The sequence below is a fragment of the Dipodomys spectabilis genome, unplaced genomic scaffold (assembly GCF_019054845.1).
Source record: "Dipodomys spectabilis isolate Male_0828 unplaced genomic scaffold, ASM1905484v1 ptg000207l, whole genome shotgun sequence".
NCBI lineage: Eukaryota > Metazoa > Chordata > Mammalia > Rodentia > Heteromyidae > Dipodomys > Dipodomys spectabilis.
In genome coordinates, this window is record NW_024870884.1 from 13,856,540 (window position 1) to 13,877,116 (window position 20,577).

At 45.9% G+C, this 20,577-nt stretch overlaps 1 pseudogene; it reads right to left on the reverse strand.

Annotated features, from left to right (window-relative positions):
- Positions 1 to 2,106: 2,106 nt before the first annotated feature.
- Positions 2,107 to 3,015, reverse strand: LOC122122244 (annotated as a pseudogene).
- Between the last annotated feature and the right edge of the window lie 17,562 nt (positions 3,016 to 20,577).

Consider the following 20,577-nt stretch of genomic DNA (forward strand, 5'->3'; position numbering starts at 1 on the left):
CACAGACAAGCTCTGCAGCAAGGTTGACTCAGCCCAGCATCTCTAAACACCAAGCAGCTGTGTGTGTGTGTGTGTGTGTGTGTGTGTGTCTGTCTGTCTGTCTGTCTGTCTGTCTGTCTGTCTGCACGTGTACCTGTGTGTGTCTGTGTATATCTGTGTGTGTTGGTACTGGGATTTGAATGCAGGGTTTCACTTTCTTGTTTGGCTTTTTTGCTCAATGCTGTTGCTCTACCACTTGAGCCACATCTCCACTTTGAACTTTTTCTAGTTAATTGGAGATAAGAGGCTCTGGGACTTTACTGCCCAGATCTCGGCCTCCTGAGTTGTTAGTGGTCTCCTGTCTTTATACTCTAGGCCTCCCAGCTAGACAGAAATGATTTCTGACTCCTGCCTAGGGAGCCTTGTCCTGTTTTTCCTTGCCTCCTGTGGTGTCATGACCAATTTATTTATGACTCTCAGTTCTCTTCTGGAATGCTCTCATAAATCCATCAACAGGCCTGGCATCTGTGGCTCACACCTGCAGTCCTAGCTACTCAGGAGGCTGAGATCTGAGTATTGCAGTTCAAAGCCAGCCAGGACAGAAAAGTTCATGAGACTCTTATCTCCAACTAAGTCAGAAGTGGAGCTGTGGCTAAACTGGTAGGGCATTAGCCTTGAACAAAAAAGCTTAGAAACTGCACCCAGGCTCTGAATTCAAGCCCCAGGACTAGTACACATACACATATACACACAAATCCAGACATTAGTGGCTCACACCTATAATCCTAGCTATTTAGAAGGCTAAGATCTGAGGATCATGGTTTGAAGCCAGCGCAGGCAGAAAAGTCCATGAGACTATCTCCAATAAGCTACTCATAAAAAGCCAGAAGTGACACTGTGGTTCAAGTAGTAGAGCGCTAGCCTTAAGCAAAAGAAACTCTCATGGCCAGTACCCAGGTCCTGAGTTCAAGCCCAAGGACTGGCACGCACACACACACACACACACACACACACACACACACACACACCATCACCTAATTGCCTTTTAGTAACACTCACAGCTAGGGCCACAAGTGTCAGTGGGCCACAATTCAGTTTGAACCCATCATGCTCACTGGCAGCGTTGTCTCCTTCCAGAATGGATTCTCTAAGCCTTTGGCAGCCATCCACCACCCACTTCTCATCTTTCAAGTCAGAAGGTGATTTCACTTTTTGGCTTAGTGGATGAAATAGCAAGCCAAGAGGGTCTGATAGCCATCTAACTTGGAATCAATGTAAAGTATGAATCCAGAAAAGTCAGTCTACAGTGGAATTCATGACCTGGTCAATTGGTTTGCAATGTCTCAGTACCAGGAATAAAAATGCCCATCTTGTGCTTTCTTGTTGAAGTCAACTATCTAAGAATTCAAAGGGCCTGGCAACTCCAGGCTCCTGCAGTGATGGGAGGGCGGGCCATGGCTCCATACGCAGGCTCAGGTTGTAGCCCAGTATTCTGCCTCTCACCCTTCATGGTCCCCCCACCTCCATCTCTACCTGGGAGCAGAGCATATTTACATTACAATGACGTCCCAATCCAGGTCCAGCCTTGGGACATCACAGGCAAGATTTATTCCTACATTCTGCACTGTCTCCACCTCCCTGGTGAGGTGTTTTTACATCCTTGTCCAAACTAATCCTGGCTTTGTCCTCTACCCCAGAGCCCCGATTATTTCCTTTAGGTATTTTTTTAAATTCAGATTTCATTGTTTAATCAGATTCATGAAGGACATCCTAAACACTACACAAGACACAACAGAATATCATTTTTCTTCCAATATTAAAAAAATGACATTCACAGACATTTTTAAGGAGCTTTTCTATATAATCAAGGTGGTGAATTTAAAAAAAATCTGTAAGCTAATTATGTTCTTGATGCAGATTGCTGATAGATACATTTAGAAATTGCTTTCTGGCCATGATAAACATTGTATACAGGTTTTAAAAACGTCCCCAAATACACATCATTATTATTAGTTTTTAAAAGTCAGTCTGGCCAACCGTTTTAACCTTTTTGGTCAGAAGGAAATAATCCTGAGAGCTTAACAGAAAACCTGATAAAAAGATAAAAGAGCTAAACATTCATTTTAATTTGTCTTTGAATGGGAAAAAAAATACATGGAGCTTTCTGAAAGGTATTTCACCACAGGCTACCTTGGGAGCTCAATGAATTAAAACATATAACTCGATGTACTAAAACAGATGTTTCAACGTAGCTCCAAAAATCTTTATAAATATAGCAATTTGGAAGGACAATCCTGGATCAGAAGTGTTATTCCTTGTGTATCTACATATGTGTGCATGACTCGTCTCAGTTGTCATAATTTTCTCTGTCATTTCCTCCTGAGTAGCGGTCATAACCACCCTGGCTTCTGCCACTATAGTCTCTGGAGCATCCATATCCACTTCCATATCCATATCCTCCAGGCCGACTGTCATAGCTGCCACTCCCTTATCTCTGGTCCCTGCCACCTCCAGAGTAGCTGTGATCACTCCATGGTCCTCAAAGGCACCCCCTTCTTGGGCCCCAGGCAGACTTGCCTGCATGGTCCACTCGGATCTAGCGACCATCCAGAGACTCTCCATTCATGGCATCTGAGGCATTCTGGGTTGGTGACGGTGATGAAGCCAAAACTTCAGATCGTTGAGTCTCGCTTTTCTTGACATCAACCACTTCAGAAATAGGCCCGAAGCTGCTGAAGTGGTCTTCAAGTACCTGCTTATCAGTGTTAAAGTTCAGTCCTCCCACGAAGAGTTTGCCTTCTTCAGAGACATGGTGGTGAATTTGAATCCTTTGAAAGTGAAAAGACGGACATGCCAAGTTCAGTGGAGCAGGGAGAGCTCCTTTAGGTATTTATTCACGCCAATGGTGACTCACCTACCCCACACACAGCCGCCCTGAGCACCACACCAGAGAGAGCACTGAGCCATTCACCTCAAGGCCCTCTACAGGGTGCCAATCACAGAGCAGGTCCGGGCACAATGGCACACACCTGTCATCCTCGCTGCTCACGAGGCTGAGAACTGAGAATCACAGTTCAACACTAGCCTGTGCAGATAAATTCAAAAGAGTAAAACTGAAAGTGCAGGTGTTGTTCAGGTGGTAGAGCACCAACTATGCACAAAAAGCTTAAGGGACAGAAATCAGGCCCTGAGTTCAAATCACACACACACACACACACACACACACACACACACACAGCATGTACTTGGTCTATTTATGATCTCCAATCTCCATTTAGGCACCAGTGGTTCACACACCTGCAATCATAGCCACTTGGGTGGGTGAGGTCAGAATCAGGCCTCACAGTCAGCTGGGGAGTATGTTCAAGACCCCTTCCTTTTTTTTCTTTTTCTTTTTTCTTTTGCCAGTCCTGGGGCTTGAACTCAGAGCCTTGGGTGCTTTCCCTGAGCTTCTTTTGCTCAAAGCTGGCACTCTACCACTAGTCACAGTTCCACTTACTGCTTTCTTGGTAGTTCATTAGAGATCAGAATCTCATTGTCTTTTCTTCCCAGGCTGGCTTCAACCTGTGATCCTCAGATCTCAGCCTCCTGAGTAGCTAGGATTATAGGTATGAGCCACTGGTAAGACCCCTTCTTAATCAATAGCTGAGCATGGTGGCCCACCTACCATCCCAGCTCTATTGGAGGCTAAGATCGGTAAGATCACAGTTCCAGGCCAGAACAGGCAAAACAAAAATCCTCAAGTCTCCATCTCATCTGACAAAACTGGGCTTGTGGCATTTACCTGTCATCCCAGCTATGATGTGAACCCTAAAATAGATCATTATGGTCCAGGTGCTGGGCAAAAAGAAAGACTATATCTCCAAATAACTAGCATAAAGAGACTGGAGGCATGGCTCCATGTCGAGAACCTGCTGGCAAGCAGTAATGTTTCACCACCAATGTGATGGGATGCCCCATCCTTGCTGAAGCACCTGTGACATGCACCTGGGCAGCCTATGTCTCCCAGGGCTGCCAGTGTCGCCATAGGTCACCTCATGCTCTACAAGCTCGAGACTGAACCCAAGTCTATTTTCCTGAAGTTTGGTTCCAGTTCTAATCTTATCTCTTTTATTTCCTTTCTAACAGTTAGTCTAACAGAAGAAATCTAAAGAGTCTGAAACCCCATGATTAGACTTCTTCCTGTTTGACTTGGAAGACAGGAGCCCAGGAGAGCTGGCAGTTGAGAAGGGAGTTCAGAAGCAGTATTGCCAATGTTTAAACTAAAATGGTAAGGGGGGGATTAAAAGGAATGCTTAAAGTACTACTGTTTTAAACTCATTAAGTAAGAAAATTGATATTGAGCATTGAAATTAAAAGGCTGGCTTTTTTCTTCTTCTTAACTCAGCCTAGTGGAAAAAAGAGTGTTGGGGTAACATTGTCTTTAAGGGGGGGAAAAAGTGAGCAGTAAACCCTGAAAGATCTTCCGTATCTATCAAATGTAACTTGAGCCAGGTACCAGTGGCACCAAGATCCTGAGTTCAAGCCCCAGAACCAACCAACACACACACACACACTCCCTTCCCACTGACATCCTGAAAATCAGGGGGAAATGATGACCCTAGCAGAGACTGTCCCCAGTGAGGACAGAATTTCAGTGCCATTGGTCCTCTGCATGCAAGGCTTTGCCTTTAGGGATTCAGAGGCTACAAAAGAGAGAGGAGCTGGAGGGGATGCGGAGAAAGAGGAACCCTACTGCATTGCTGGTGGGAATGTATACTAATACAACCACTTTGGAAAACAGTCTGGAGATACCTCAGAAGACTAAATATAGACCTCCCCTAGGACCCAGCCATACCACTCCTAGGCATCTATGCTGAGCAACAGGAACCAGTATACAAAGACACATGGACCTCCATGTTTATTGCAGCACTGTTCACAAGAGCCAACATTTGGAAACAACCCAGATGCCCCACTACTGATGAGTGGATCCAAAAATCGTGGTACCTAGATACAATGGAATATTATGCAGCCATTAGAAAGGATAAAATAATGGCATTTGCAGGGAAATGGATGGAACTAGAGCAGATTATTTTGAGTGAAGTAAACCAAGAACAAAGAGACAAAAGGCACATGGTCTCCCTGATATGTGGATGCTAAAGCCAAAGTACAAGAAGATATGGCAAACAGGACTAAGAAACAAAGGACAGCCACCCATTTTGTCATATCATTGCTAAATGAGTCCATGTTCTGGACCATATATAATGGTAGATATATGCACACAACAGAGGGAAGACAGGAAGAGGGACAGGATAACTGGAAACAGCCCACACTAAGCAAAAAAAATGAAATGTAAACATCACCTGATGTGAAAAAAAATAACTTTTAATGTCAAAGTTCATAGAATTCACAAACTGTGTAGACCATGATCATGACAATTTGCCTTGTGAAAGTTAAAATGTGTTTGTGACTCTAAGTATCACTATTCCACAAGACTGTGAAATATGTGAAATTTATGTAATCATCTAATCTCAATTAAAAGAAAAAAAGTGAGAGAAGGGATGGGCTAGGAGAGATGGGTGACAGTGTTGTCAGACACCTTGTACTCATATACTGTTTTGTAGAATGGGAATTTCTTTGTACAACTACTTAAAGATAATAAAAAAATTTAAAAAGCGTATTTTTAAGAGAGAGAGAAAGAGAGAGAGAGAGAGGAGAAAAGGAGGAAGCCCTTGCTGCCATTTATCTGCCCCAGCCATGGTCCCAGGAAATCAACCATGGAGCTAGGAGCCCAGTGGAATGCTGCTGTACAGCTTCTATGGCTGCAGCACACACATGGTCATACACAGCTCACACCGCCACCTTCAGGCAGGAATGCACAGAGCACTGCAGGGGTGACCTGTAGCTGGCAAGTTTGGCTTAGTTAGACTAAATTAGAGTCATGTTCCTCTTTTTTTGTTTGTTTGTGCTGATACTGGGGCTTGAACACAGGGCCTAGATGCTGTCCCATAGCTTATTTGCTTAAGGCTGATGCTCTACCACTTGACCCACACCTCCACTTCCAGCTTTTTGCTAGTTAATTGGAGATAAGAGTCTCATGGACTTTGCGGCCCTGGCTGGTGTTGAACCACAATCTTCAGATCTCAACCTCCTGAGGAGCTAGGATTATAGGCATGAGCCACCAACCCCTGACTCCACTCTTACCTCCTCCCAGAACGGAAGCCCTGGTGTCCACACACAACCCACATGTGAAAAGTTGGCCCCACAATGTCACCTCTGGGCATTGTAGACATCGATGCCCATATGGTCCCTGACACAGACCCTGATGCCCACACCGCCCTGGCACAGACTTCTGGGACGTAGCCTTAGGCGGCTGTCCTGCTTCGACTTAGCCTTGAACTTCCCCTCTCAACTCCAAGGCCAGTAAAGGAAGGGAGTCCACTTGAGTGGGAAGGCTGTGGGTGTGGCCCCGAGAGGTCGGAGCAGGTCAATAGGTCTCCAGGGCCCCACAAGCTGTCAGTGGGCCAAGCCACCACCCCACGCGGTTCCAAAGCAAGTGTACTGCACATGGAAAGCCCTGCTGCCTTTTGTTCTCAGATGTCTCCAGGGTAGCTGAGCCCTGGGGACTGAAAACGTGCAATAGCAGGTGACAAACTTGACCCCAGCTGCTCTCCGGGGAAACCCTGGGCCCAACTATACCTTTCAAGGGGGCAAGGTCACAAAGGGCAGCAGTCACCCCAAGAGAGAAGGCCAGGGACACAGCTGAGGCAAACGGAGCCCATCACCTCTGCCCACCCTCCTGGCCAGCGCAGCTCATATTCTAAGGCCTCCCACCAATCTTTGGGGAAGTATGTTTAGTTACCCAAGTCCTCCTCCCCCTCTACTGGGATGGGGGTAGGAAGTCTGCATTGCTGTGAGAGCAAACTTTAACTTGTAGAAAGAGCTGATTTCTACCACAATGGAATCTTCCTTAGATTGCCCATTGAGAGATGGCTACCTCTCCCAGGGTTTCCCGTTCTCAATGTAAAAATGAAGGATTAGCAAACGATCAAGTTGCCTTTCTAAGCATCACCACTAAGCAAAGATAACATCAAAAACCACCATAGCAGGTGTAAGTCTGATGTAGAGTGATTGCCTAAGAGGCAGGAAGCCCTGAGTTCAAATCCCCAGCAACACATAAAAGAGACCAACATAAAAATTAAGAATTGGGGGCCTGGTGGCACATTTCTAACGCAACTATTCAAGAAGCTGAGATCTGAGGGTCAAAGTTAGAAGCCAGACTGGGCAGGAAAATCCATGAGACTCTTATCTCTGATTAACCAGCAAAAAACCCAAAGTGGAAGTGTGGCTCAAGTGGCCCCAGTACTGACACTTAAAAAAAGCAATAATTTAAGAAAAAGAAGAACATTTCTATTAGTCTATAGTTGGGCAAATCATCTAACACAAAACCTATGTATGTTGAAATTATTATAAAGACTTTTAAAGCAAAATTCAAAATCCCAGCTATGTTCTTTACTAATGCATTTGTATCACCATAAGGTGAAAAACTCATCACTCCAAGCATTATAAATTGGGGACTATCTTAAGGAAGTTAAATTAATTGTGAGTCACTGGTCTCTGCTAAGATCTGAGCCAAGATAAATGTTCCCCTCCCTTCCCACTCTCCCTACACACCAAATATCTATTCTGGAAAATTATCTATCCCTCAGCCACTAGTGGCTCATGTCTATAATCCTAGCTACTCAAGAGACTAAGATGTGAAGATTATGATTTGAAGCCAGACTGGGCAGACAAATCTGTGAGATTCTTATTTCCAATTAACCAGCAAAAGGCCAGAAGTGGTAGTGTGGCTCAAGTGGTAAAGCACCAGCCCTGAGCACAAAAACATTAACAGACAGTACCCAGGGCCTGAATTCAAGTTCCAGTACACACACACACACACATACACACACACACCATATCTGTGCAATACTTGGTGTCTTTAACCCCTGTAGACCTGAATCCTGACTGAAGGAACCATTTAACAGTAAGGGAAGTGCCAATCTACCACTCAGCTCCAGAACCACCACCCTCCCAGCACCAGAAATGGGTGACATTTCATCCAGCCTGAGCTCCAGGATAGAGGCTAGAGTGAGATTCACACTGATTAACTCTGTCCAGGGAGGCCCTAAGGAGTTGCCCTGTGTAAGAGCCCCAGCCTGACGCCATATCAGGGACCACCTCTGCCCACCTGCCCTTTCCACTCCATGCCACCCCTCTTGGCCCTGGTCCTTCCCATGATGGGCATTTCCCTCTGACTGCCCCTGGGCAGCCTCACTGTAGCTCTGTCCACTGCTTGTCTTTTCTCTGCAGGACATAAACCTCTTGCTCTGTCTCTCTGTCTCTGTCTCTGTCTCTGTCTCTGTCTGTCTGTCTGTCTGTCTGTCTGTCTCTCTCTCTCTCTCTCTCACACACACACACACACACACACACACACACACACACACACACACACATTTTTCTTTTTGGCATCACATAAATGCAAACTGCCTAGAAAATGTCTCTTCTCTCAAGCCCAAGCCACTGAATCCCTGCTGAGGGTCATCTACCCTAAGAGCCCAGTATTCTGGGCCAGGCCATGGGAGATGCCAGGGGAGGGACTTGCGGGACAAAAGGGAGGGGCTGCATGCTTTCTGGAGGCTCTGAGGATTATGTCACAGACGAGTGTGTGGTTGGCACCCATAATGATGGAGTCAAAATGAACATAAAACTTTTAAAATTCACACCTGTAATCCTGGCTACTCAGGAGGTGGAGATCTAAGGATCACAGTTCAAAGACAGAGCCTAGGCAGCAAAGTCCATGAGACTCTTATCTTCAATTAACCAGTAAAAAGCTGGATGTGGAGCTGTGGTGCAATTGGTAGAGTGCTAATTGTGAGTAAAACAACTAAGGGACAGCATCTCAGGCCCTGAATTCAAACTCAGCATAAGGGGGGGGGGGGGGGCGGGGAGGGAGGAAGAAGGAAGGAAGGAAAACAAATTGGAGCTCAGATGCCAAAGACAACATATTCAACAGCAGTTTTTCTTTTGCATAAGAATTATCGAAAAAGTTGAGCACCAGTGACTTATGTCTGTAATCTTAGCTACTCAGGAAGATGAGATCTGAGGATCATAGTTCAAAGCCAACCCTAGACAGGAAAGTTCATAAGACTTTTGTCTCCAATTGACTATCAAAAAGCCAGAAGTTGAGCTGTGGCTCAAGTGGTAGCATTCTAGCCTTTAGTAGATAAGCTCAAAGGCAGTGCCCAGGCCCTGAGTTCAAACCCTAGAACTGGCATGCGCACACGCGCACGCGCGTGCACACACACACACAATTACCTGACAGACAAGGACTCATCAGAGAAAGGAAGCTATATATCCATTTCTTTGATGAACATAGATGCAAAACTTCTCAATAAAATTCTAGCCAATCAAATCTAACAACTCAAAAAAAAATATACACTATGATCAAACAGGATTCATTCCAGGGATGCAAAGCTGGTTCAATATAGGCAAGTCAATTAATGTGATTCAACACATCAATAGGAGCAAGGACAAGAACCACATGATCATCTCCATAGATGCAGAAAAAGCATCTCACAAGATCCAACACCCCTTTATGATGAAGGTTCTGGAGAAACTAGGAATCCACGGAACATTCCTCAATGTAATAATGGCTGTATATGACAAAACTACAGCCAGCATTATACTTAATGGTGAAAAGTTAAAGCCATTTTCTCTAAAATCAGGAATGACACAAGGATGTCCGCTCTTTCCACTCCTCTTCAATACAGTATTAGGATTCTTAGCTAGACCAATAAGAGGTAAACATAAAGGGGATCCAATAAGGAAAGAAGAAGTAAAACTCTCCTTCTTTACAGATAACATGATCCTATATTTAGAGAACCCCATGGACTCTACTCCCAAGTTACTTGAGCTGATCCGAAACTTTGGCAAAATAGTAGAGTATAAAATTAATGAACAAAAATCAATAGCCTTTCTGTATGCCAACAACGAGAAGGGCAAGGCTGAAATCAGGAAAGCAACTCCTTTTGCAATAGCCTAGGGGGAAAAAACCCTAGGAATTAACAACCAAAGAAGTGAAGTACCTCTACAATGAAAACTTTAAAAACCTGAAAAAGGAAATTAAAGCAGATCTAAGGAAGTGGGAAAACCTTCCATGTTCATGGATTGGAAGGATTAACATTGTGAAAATGGCAATACTGCCAAAGGCAATCTACAAATTTAATCCATTATTCATCAATATCTCAGCCTCATTCTTTAATGAAAGAGAGGAAGCAATCCAAAAATTTATACAGAATAATTAAAGACCCTGAATAGCAAAAACAACCCTTAGCATGAAGAACAGTGCTGGAGGAATATCAATGCCAAACTTGAAACTCTACTACAAAGCCATAGTAACAAAAACAGCTTGGCAGTGGCACATGAACAAGCCTGAGGACCAATGGAATAAAACTGAAGACCCAGAAATGAACCCACAGACCTATGGCCACCTAATTTTTGATAAGGGAATCAAAATAATAGAATGAATGAAAAACAGCCTCAACAAATGGTGCTGGCAGAATTGGCTATACATGTATAGAAAACTGAAGTTAGATCCTTATATATCATCCTACTCCAGAATCAACTCCAAATGGATCAAATACCTCATGAATAAAAGTAGACACCCTGAAAACAGTGCAGGAAGGAATAGGTGAAATACTAGGACTCCTTGGTACAGATCAAAACATTCTTCATAAAGACCCAGAAACACAACAAATCAAAGAAAAGTTGGATAAATGGGATTGCATTAAACTGCAGCACTTCTTCATGGCAAAGGACATAGCTAGCAAGATAAATAGAAAGCCCACAGACTGGGAGATCTTCACTAGCCATACAACAGACAGGGCCACATATATAAAATATACTTAGAGCTCAAAAAATTAAATCCCCCAAAAACAAATCCTCAAAGAAACAACCACCTCATTAACAAGTGAGCCAAAGACTTAAAGGGAAACTCAAGAGGAAATAAGAATGGCTAATAGACACATGAAAAAATGCTCAGCGTCTCTGGCCATAAAAGAAATGAAAATCAAAACAACATTGAGATTCTACCTTATCCCAGTTAGAATGGCCATAATCAAGAAATCTAATAACAACAGATGCTCACAGGGGTATTGGTGGGAATGTAAACTTGTTCAACCACTCTGGAAAGCAGTATGGAAGCTCCTCAAAACACAGAGCTCCTCTATGATACAGCAACTCCAATCCTGGGCATTTACCCAAATGACCACAAACAAGGCCACACTAAAACTACCAACACAACCATGTTCATTGCAGCATTGTTTACCATAGCTAAGATATGGAACCAATCCAGATGCCCCTCAATAGATGAATGGATCAAGAGATGTGATATATATACTCAATGGAGTTCTATGCTTCCATCAGAAAGAATGATATTGCCCCATTTGTAAGGAAATGGAAAGACCTGGAAAAAATTATATTAAGCAAAGCAAACCAGGCCCAAAGAAAAGTAGGTTGCATAGTTTCCCTCATCTGTAATAACTAGAATATGTCTATGATATTCTTAACAGGGGATCACAATAGTCCAATCGCTAAGTGCATAGGACCATATATAATGAAGCGTATCAAAATGAACTCTAAAAATTGGAAACAAGAGGTTCTTATTATGTCCTGTATGTAACTATTTCTATTTTTTCTGTTTTAGTTTTCTGTACCCTTTGTCTTGTATATAAGTTCATCTGATCCATGGAAGGGGAAAGGAATCACAAAAACAGCAAGACAAAGGATGAATTAATGCAACAATGAATTAATGCAACACTATGTTGGAAATGGGTTATACAACTTAGGGGTTGGGGAGTAAGGAAGGGTGGGCAGGAGAATAAGGGAGAGGGTAACAGTGTTTAAAAAGAAATGTACTTTGCTTATGTAACTGTAACCCCCTGTTCATCACCTTTACAGCAGAGATATTTTTTTAAAAATTACCTGAAAGAGGTCAAAATGCCATCTATTCTGTCCCAGGATGTGAAATTGAGCAACATATCTAGCAAGCTATGGGCCTATTGGTGCCAGGGTTCTTAGGGCCACAGTTATAAGGCAAAACAGATCTGGAATGGCATGTGTTCAAGTAACCATACCAGTACACAGCACAGAAACTGGAAAAAATCTGAGATCAGCTGTAGGAAGAGAGAAGGGAGATTACATGTTGGGCAGGGGGAGGACCCCAAAGCCCCTAGTCTCTGAGCATAATTTCCCCTAGTCAGAAGACACTGATAAAACACTTGAAATAGGAGCCCATCGTAAAGAACCTTGGGGGGGCCTATGAAATCTTCCTCCTTAAAAATGGACTCCTAATTTATAGACTTAACCCCACCCCCACCCCAAGGAAGGAGTGAGATTTATTGCTGGTAAAATATGAAAGGCTGAAACCTGATATCTGTCCAAATCCCCTGCTATATTTTCATGAGTCAGGCGGTAATTATCTCCAGAGGTGAAGTCTCCTGACAGGTTGGGAGGAATCCCCAATTGCATGCTGGGAAGGAGGGCTCTAAAACCAGCCTGGCTATAGGAGGACCACAGAGAAGAATCAGACGCAAAGGAAGGAATCAAGAGTGAGTGGGTCCACCCAAGGCTGAGGGACAGGGCAAGGCAGAAGATGGCTGGTAGAACAGAAGGATCCAGACACTTGCTCCTGCACACTCAGTACTCTGGCCCCAGTCCAGAGGCACTCAGCCCCCTGGGGAGAACCATACCCACAAAGCTTCCTCCTGGTGAGTCACCAACAATGAGGAGCTGAGGGGAAGCCATTGTCTCACCACCCTGGTCTCTTCCCCTTGTGGGATCTACCTAGATAGAAAACTAGCCAAATTAGGATATTCCAAGCCCTAAAGTTACCAAACCTCCTGGCCCATGACCCAAACCTCCAAATTTTCTACTTGATTTGTGATGGCCATGACCTGTGTTAAGGATGTTTATCAAAGCCCCAAGGGCTTCCACAGAAACCCATCCAGCTGTATCCACATGGTGACCGAGCTAGGTTGAGAGAAGGGGATTTATCCTCTCTAGCAATTGCACAGAGAGATTCAATCTCCACAGCACTAAGGGTGCTACGATTCACCAGCCACCCAGGTCCACATGAAAGGACAGCTGCAGAAGGTCTCAGGGAGACACACATGCCCCTCCCCTTTCCTGACACAGGGAGCCATTCTTTAAGGATCTAGACACCATACCCATGTCAACAGGAGAGGAAGGGAAAAGAAGCTGGACACCAGTAGCTCACACCTGTAATCCTGGCAGCTCAGGAGGCTGAGATGTGAAAATCAAGGTTCCAACCCCAGTCCAGGCAGGAAGGTCTATGAGACTCTTACCTCCAATTAACTAGCATAAAGCTAGAAGTGGAGCTGTGGCTCAAATGGCAGCTAAGGGACAAAGCCCAGGCTCTGATTTAAGCCCTAGTATTGTCATCAGAGAGAGAGAGAGAAAGAGAGAGAGAGAGAGAGAGAAGCAAAGGCCCATGGTTGCAAACAAACCAACAGACAGAAGCCCAGAGAACAGAAGTAACAGCTGGCCAGGACTCAGGATATAGGAAGATGAGACTTAGAAGGACTGGGATAGACTAGGGAGACTGAGGCCAGTTGAGGATCTGGTCTTGGTTGGGAAGGCACGCATGTAGGATCACTGGGGCCTTTAGACAGGACAGTGAGCCAATAAAGCTTTGGAAAAGCCCATGTTGGCCCGATGTCGTGTAAAGCGAGGATTAGGATTAGACTACCAGAGAAGGTTTCTGGGTGACTCTAGGGATTCAAGGAGAGAGGCTGTAGCTTCAGTTAAGATGCTAGCTGTGGGCAAAGTGGGCAAAGTGGGTGCAGCAGTTGTTCCTGGCAGACCAAATTAGCCATAGACAGACTGCATTTTGGATAATTGAAGGGAAATTCTTGCAAGACACAATCTGAAGTATGCCTTCTAGTGAGTGAACTAAAAGTCCTCCATGAACTTTGTACCTGGGCCCTTTGACCTTAGCTAGGCTCTGCCACAGTCACTTTTGCAATCACCTCATTTCCAGGAAGAAAGAGAAGATCCAGTTAAGCATCTTGTATGAAGGCAAACTGCCCCTTAAACAAGCAATGGCTTCTTCTTATCATCTCAGAGGAATCAGCCCCAGACTCAGATCACCTTGTTCTTGTTCTGTTCTGGTCATGAAGTAATAACTTCTTCAGAACTCCTCCACAGACACAGAGTTCCCAGCCAACCAGGCTGTACCTGTGACCTGCGACTGTTTGAACTCTGCAAACGTTCTCACCCCTTGCCCCCAATTCTCTCTATTTAACCTGAAGCCAATGTCTGCGTCCCTGAAGATGGCTGAAGATGTGCTGCCATGTAAGAAATCTCCCTTCCTGCCCTTCATCATGTCTCTGCATTTGGCATGTTGGGGTGAGTGGCCAGACCTAACTTGAAACTTCTGGAGTCTAAAAACCCAGTTTCATTGTCACTAATGGTTATGACCTAGCATGGTAGACAAGAAGTAGCAAGAAGCTCAACAGTCAAATTCAGTTTTGATTCAAAACCTATGATATGACACCATCAAAATGAATGCTTCAATAAGCTGTTTCTGAGTTGAGAAGAAAGTTCCAGAAGTTGATGTCTATGTTAGCATCACACACTTCACAGCCAGGATCCTGAGTGAAATGAACAGGAAAGAAAAGAAAGGAAAGAAAGAAAAAAAAGGAAAGAAGGAAGGAAAGGAAGAAAGAAGGAAAGAAAGAGAAAGAAAGAAAGAAAGAAAGAAAGAGGAAGGAAGGAAGGAAGGAAAAGGAAGGAAGGAAGGAAGGAAGGAAGGAAGGAAGGAAGGAAGGAAGGAAGGAAGGAAGGAAGGAAGGAAGGAAGGAAGGGAGGGAGGGAGGGAGGGAGGAAAGGAGGAAAGGAGGGAAAGAAGGAAAAAGTGGCCCAAGACTAAGCCTGGTGAGAGGTCAAATGACCCCCTAGAACTGACCCCCCCCTCCAGAACTCTGAACACAAACAATGGCACCCAGCCCACCAGGAAGGAGCCAGGCTGCTATGATGTGAGAAGTGTGAGAAGTGTGTGACAGGTTTGTGAATCACTATCAATGGCTGTTAAATTACAAAGAAGCAAGAAAGAGAACATTTCCAGAGCTGTAATGAGATGATCTTAAAAAACACTGTAACATCTGTAGAAGAATTTAATTGGGTGTGAAGAAATTTGGGGTCTGGAAGGAAATGCTAAAAGTTTTGAATATGTAAGAAAAATGATTTAACTATGTTTAGGAGCTGGGTGCTGGTGGCTCACACCTGTAGTCCTAGCTACTCAGAAGCCTGAGATCTGAGGATTGTCATCTAAAGGAAGCCCAGCAGAAAAGTCTGTGACACTTCAATTAACCAGAAGAAGAAGAAGGAAAAAAAGCTGGAAAAGAAGCTGTGGCTCAAGTGATAGAGTGCTAGCCTTGAACTGAAAAAGTTAAGGGACAGTGCCTAGGCTCTGAGTTCAAGCTGGCACGCACATACACACACAAAGTGAAATATGTTTAGAAAAGATCAAAGGGAGATAGAGCCAGGAGTTCCTTGGCTTGGAAAGAGTAATCTACTAAGGAAAAGGCTGGCCTAGAACCAGAAAGCTGGAGCTGAGGAAACGGACAGCTGATGCTAAATCCAAGATCACTGGATTAAGTGTGACTACACAAAGATGGAGGAGAGACCTGCTGGGTCAACAAGTTAAACACAGAAGCTAGCAACATTGATTGGGTTTTCATGCTCCCACCCAGGGCTGGACGCTCCAAACTGGTGAGCACTGCTGTTGTCTATAGTTATGTCAGATCCCTGTGGCCTGGCTCCTGAACAGGCCTCAGCCAGGGTCTTACAGACCTGGTTCTCAGGAGGGGGGGTCCAGCAGGCAGGTGCGGAGCTGTCAGCAGAAGCTGGAGGATTCACCCACAAGATGGAATGAGAGAGCCACACACACACCACAGGGTCACGGGCTGAGTTTACTAGAGGGAGGTGGTGGAGAGAGGGGTGGGGACAGGTGAGAATCTGGCCACCCACCCTGTAGGTGGCAGCAGAGATGCAAACTGAGGGGCCTCTGAGTTCCCTGGGGTTGGAGTATGTCATTTCCACACTTTGATCTGAGTAGAACCTACAGGGAAAAAGCACTGGAGACAGAAAGAGGGGAGAGGGAAGGAAGCTGATTTCCTGAGCTCACCTATCTGTCATAAAGCCACTGTGAGGTCAGAAAGAAGCTATATTCAAGGTCAAAAAGGAAGCAAAATGCATACTGAGTCAGGATGGTAGCAGAACCAGGGCTGCCCCCAGGCTGTCAGTGCCCTGCCTGGGCCTCGCCTGCCACACTCTTTCACCCCTCAAGTCCCTGGTGCTGTGACCTCCCAGGAGGCTGGGACCCCCACCCTCCACAAAGCCTGCTGGGAGCCTCACCCACCACAAAGCCTGCTGGGAGCCCCTCCTACCACAGGGCCTCCTGGGAGAACCACTCCTGCAAAGCCTGCTGGGAGGCCCTCCTACCACAGGGCCTGTTGAGTACCTCTCTCACTGCAAAGCCTGCCGGGAAGCCCTCCTAACACAGCCCCTGCCTCTGCGAGGCTTGCAGGGAGGTGGTGAGAGGAAGTCTGTTGGAGGAGCAAGCCAGAGCCCTGCCCAGCCTTACCCTCATGGGCTCATCTGACATGGACACATGCAATGGTCACCTGTACACTAACTGGCCCCTGCATGGGCAGGAATGTGCCACAGGCATCTGGTCACCAGAGCAAGGGTAAAAGGGCTAAGGTACAGCTGTCCCTGCTGGGGACTGTGGTTCAGGTAAGATGTGCTCCTTCCTGCCCAGGGCTTTACACAAGGAGCTTGTGCTGAAGAAATCACCCCTCTTTCCCAGCTCCCCTTATGTCTGGAGCTGGAGAAGGAGGTGAATTAGACCGTCAGCTACAATATCAAAGGGGAGTCAAGTCTGCCAGTGCCTGTGAGCAGGAACAAGCAGTAATGGTCCCCACTAAGCAATAGCAAAGTCCTCCCAATTAATACAGGTAAGAGCACACTGTGCATAGCGTGGGCAGCCAGGCCTAGCCCATACCCCCAGCAGGTCACTTTAGCAATCCCAGGGCTGTTTCTGTACATGACATTGAATTGCCCAGTGGATAGGAACAACCTATACCCCAGACTGGCTTATTTCCAGGACTCTAGATTTTTTAAGAAAGAAAAAAAAATTTAAAAAAACAATGACAATTTTCTGTCCCTTGTCATTTCCTCAGAGCACTAATAGGACAAAGTAAGTGCTTGCAGTAAACAGCCCAGGAGCCAAACCGCCTTTGGCTCCAACTAATGGGTTAGGTATGATTCATCTGGTGAAAATTCTCTTATTAAGGAGGAAAAACCAGGTTAAATGAGGCCCTGAACAGGGTTGCCTTCCTGTAGCAAACAAAGCCCTGGCCAGCTCAGCCATCAGGCCAGGGGAGGGAGCACTCATCCAGCAGGCCAGAGGAAGGAGCACTCATCTAGCAGGCCAGGGGAGGGAGCACTCACCCATGAGGCCAGGGGAGGAATTGCTCATCCATCAGGTCAGGGAAGGGAGTGCTCACCCATCAGGTCAGGGGAGGAAATGCTCACCCATCAGGTCAGGGGAGGGAGTGCTCACCCATCAGGTCAGGGGAGGGAGTGCTCACCCATCAGGTCAGGGGAGGGAGTGCTCACCCATCAGGTCAGGGGAGGGAGTGCTCACCCATCAGGTCAGGGGAGGGAGTGCTCACCCATCAGGTCAGGGGAGGGAGTGCTCACCCATCAGGTCAGGGGAGGGAGTGCTCACCCATCAGGTCAGGGGAGGGAGTGCTCACCCATCAGGTCAGGGGAGGGAGTGCTCACCCATCAGGTCAGGGGAGGGAGTGCTCACCCATCAGGTCAGGGGAGGAAGTGCTCACTCATCAGGTCAGGGGAGTGAGCACTCCTTTACCAAACCCCTGTATCCTTACATGCAACTGCCAGCTCTGGGTGATAATAATAGCTAGGATGACAATGACAATGTGTTCTTACAGAAATACTCAAAAGCCCCAATGCCAAGTCTTCAGAATAACACTATGATGTTAAAGCAGTGTGGCCACTGACCCCTTAGTCCCCATGGAGCGAGGAGCAAGTAGGGTGCCTGCAGGAAGAGGCAAACACAGGAGCCCCAGAGAGATACAGAGCATCAGTCAACGGCTGCAGATTAAGACCACCTGGAGGACACAGCAGAGGCAGAAGAGTTAGGACCTGGGCATCAGGGTACTGATATGCAGGCACAGCTAGCAAATGCAGTCACTCCTGTTACCCCTAAGGGTTGGTTCCAGGATCCCCTAAAGATGTAAAAACCTGAGGGCTATGGATTTTCTAAGTATCCTCAATAATCCATGTCCTGAAGATTTAAGACACCAACCTATATCACTATTGTGAGAGAGTAGAATCTTCGGGGCATGGGGCCTAGTTAAAGGATTGAGACCTAGACCCTTCTATTCTCTCTATCTGTCTCTGTCTCTGTCTGTGTCTGTGTCTCTGTCTGTCTGTCTGTCTCTCTATATCTCTCTCTCTGTCTCTCTCTCTCTCTCCTTTTCCTTACTTCCTGCCTGCTAGCTCTCTATACTACCATAATGTCCTGCCATTTCCTACATCCAAAGCAACATACCATGGATTGAAACCTTTGGTCTATAAGAAATAAACTTCTCTTCTTTTTAAGATGATTAGCTCAGGTATCTTGTTATAGTAGTAGATAATAGTCCAGTGCTGGTGAGTCATGTAATCCTAGCTACTCAGGAGGCTGAGATCTGAAGATCTTGGTTCAAACCAGCCCTGGCTGGAAATAACATGAGACTCTCATCTCCAATTAACCAGCAAAGATCCAGAAGTGGAGTTGTGACTCAAATGGTAGAGTGCCAGCCTTGAGCAGATAAAGGTAAAACTCCAGCACTGGTGAGTACGCGCACGCGCGCACACACACAAACAACTTTCAACCAGCAGTTGGCTAAATCCAAGCACAGAGGCAAAATCCACAGATGTGAACACCAGAACCAGTGCTGAGAAAATAGTTTCCTGAGCAGGTAAGGTCTGAGAAAGTGGCACTGTCCTGCCTGACTAAGCCAGTTCAGCCTACCTGCACTGACCATCCCACCAAGACCCTCCATGGCCCCCTTTCCCAGGCACAGGAAAGCTCCCGGTCTGTCAGCACTCTCTATGCAAGACCTTCTAATTTGCTCTGTCATTTGTGAATTACATTAGTTCATTGCTGGTGGGCTGCCTCTGTCCCATCCGTAACTAGAATCAGTATTGACAGCAGGAGAGTGAAGAGCTTTGCCTGGCTTCCAGAAGAAGCCTAGTTGGAGGACAGTGCCTAACACATCGTAGGTGTTCACAGTACTGGCTGAGGATGGACGGAAATGAACGGGAGTTGTGAGGCTCCCTGGGTGTCATGGACCTGAATGGTTGCACCCCACCCCTGTCACTTGCTGAGTTGTTGCTCAGCAATGGCTCTCCTGTCTGCCTCCCTGAGCTCTGTCCAGATGTGGCCCTCCCCTCCCCACTGATTAGAACCAGATGGGGTCTCAGCTGTGACAGGACTGAGCACTGATTTCAGAAAAGTAAATGAATTACCAAAATGCAGTCATTATAACCCGTCGTGGTCTTAGTGACACACTTGGGGTCCCCGGTAGAAGGTGAGTGTGAATTCAGACTTGAGCTCTGCCCACAGGACCCACATCTCTACTGAGAACCATCATCTCTACTGAGCTCTGACAGCAGGAGGAGGACCATTGCTATCCATACTTATGGGCCTGAGGCGGGGGGTGGGCCTGAGGCGGGGGGTGTCTTTTTTTTGGGGGGGGGGATTTTGTTTTTGGGTTTTTGACAGTTTTGTTCTTGTTTTGCCAGTGGAGAGGTTTGAACTCAGTCCCTGGGACTCTCACTTGGTCTTTTTGCTCAAGGCTGGCACGCTACCACTTAAGCCATGCCTCCATTTCTATCTTCTTGTTGGTTAATGAGAGATTAGAGTTTCTCACAGACTTTCCTGCCTGAGCTGGATTTGACCTATGACCCTCAGATCTCAGCCTCTTTAGTAGCTAGGATTACAGGATAAACCACCAGCACCCAGCAAGTTTGAGAATGTTAATCTGTATAAGGAACACTCTGTGTTAGTTTAATAAGTACCCTTATTGGGCATTCCTATGTGTAACCCAAGACTTGAGAGAACCAAGTTCCTTTGCTGAATTCTTAGAATTTTGCTGAACATAAGTTTTCTCAAGCCTTAGGCTGACTACAGATTGGACCTCATGGATCAACTGCCAGAACAAATCAAGAGTTCATGAACTAAGGGGTGCACAGCCCATAGTTTACTTTTATTTATACCCCCATAGAGCATCACACAGTGAGTTTATACAGGAGGTGATTTACCTGCATCTCCCATTCTGGACAAATGTGCTTTTTTTTTTTTAGCTCAGTTGTCATGGAGAGAAAATTTGCACCATCTCTTTATGAAAAACACAGTCTTGAGGATCTAAAGCTCCAGACCCTGGAAAGGTAGGTCAAAGCTCAGGGCCCCAGCCAGAG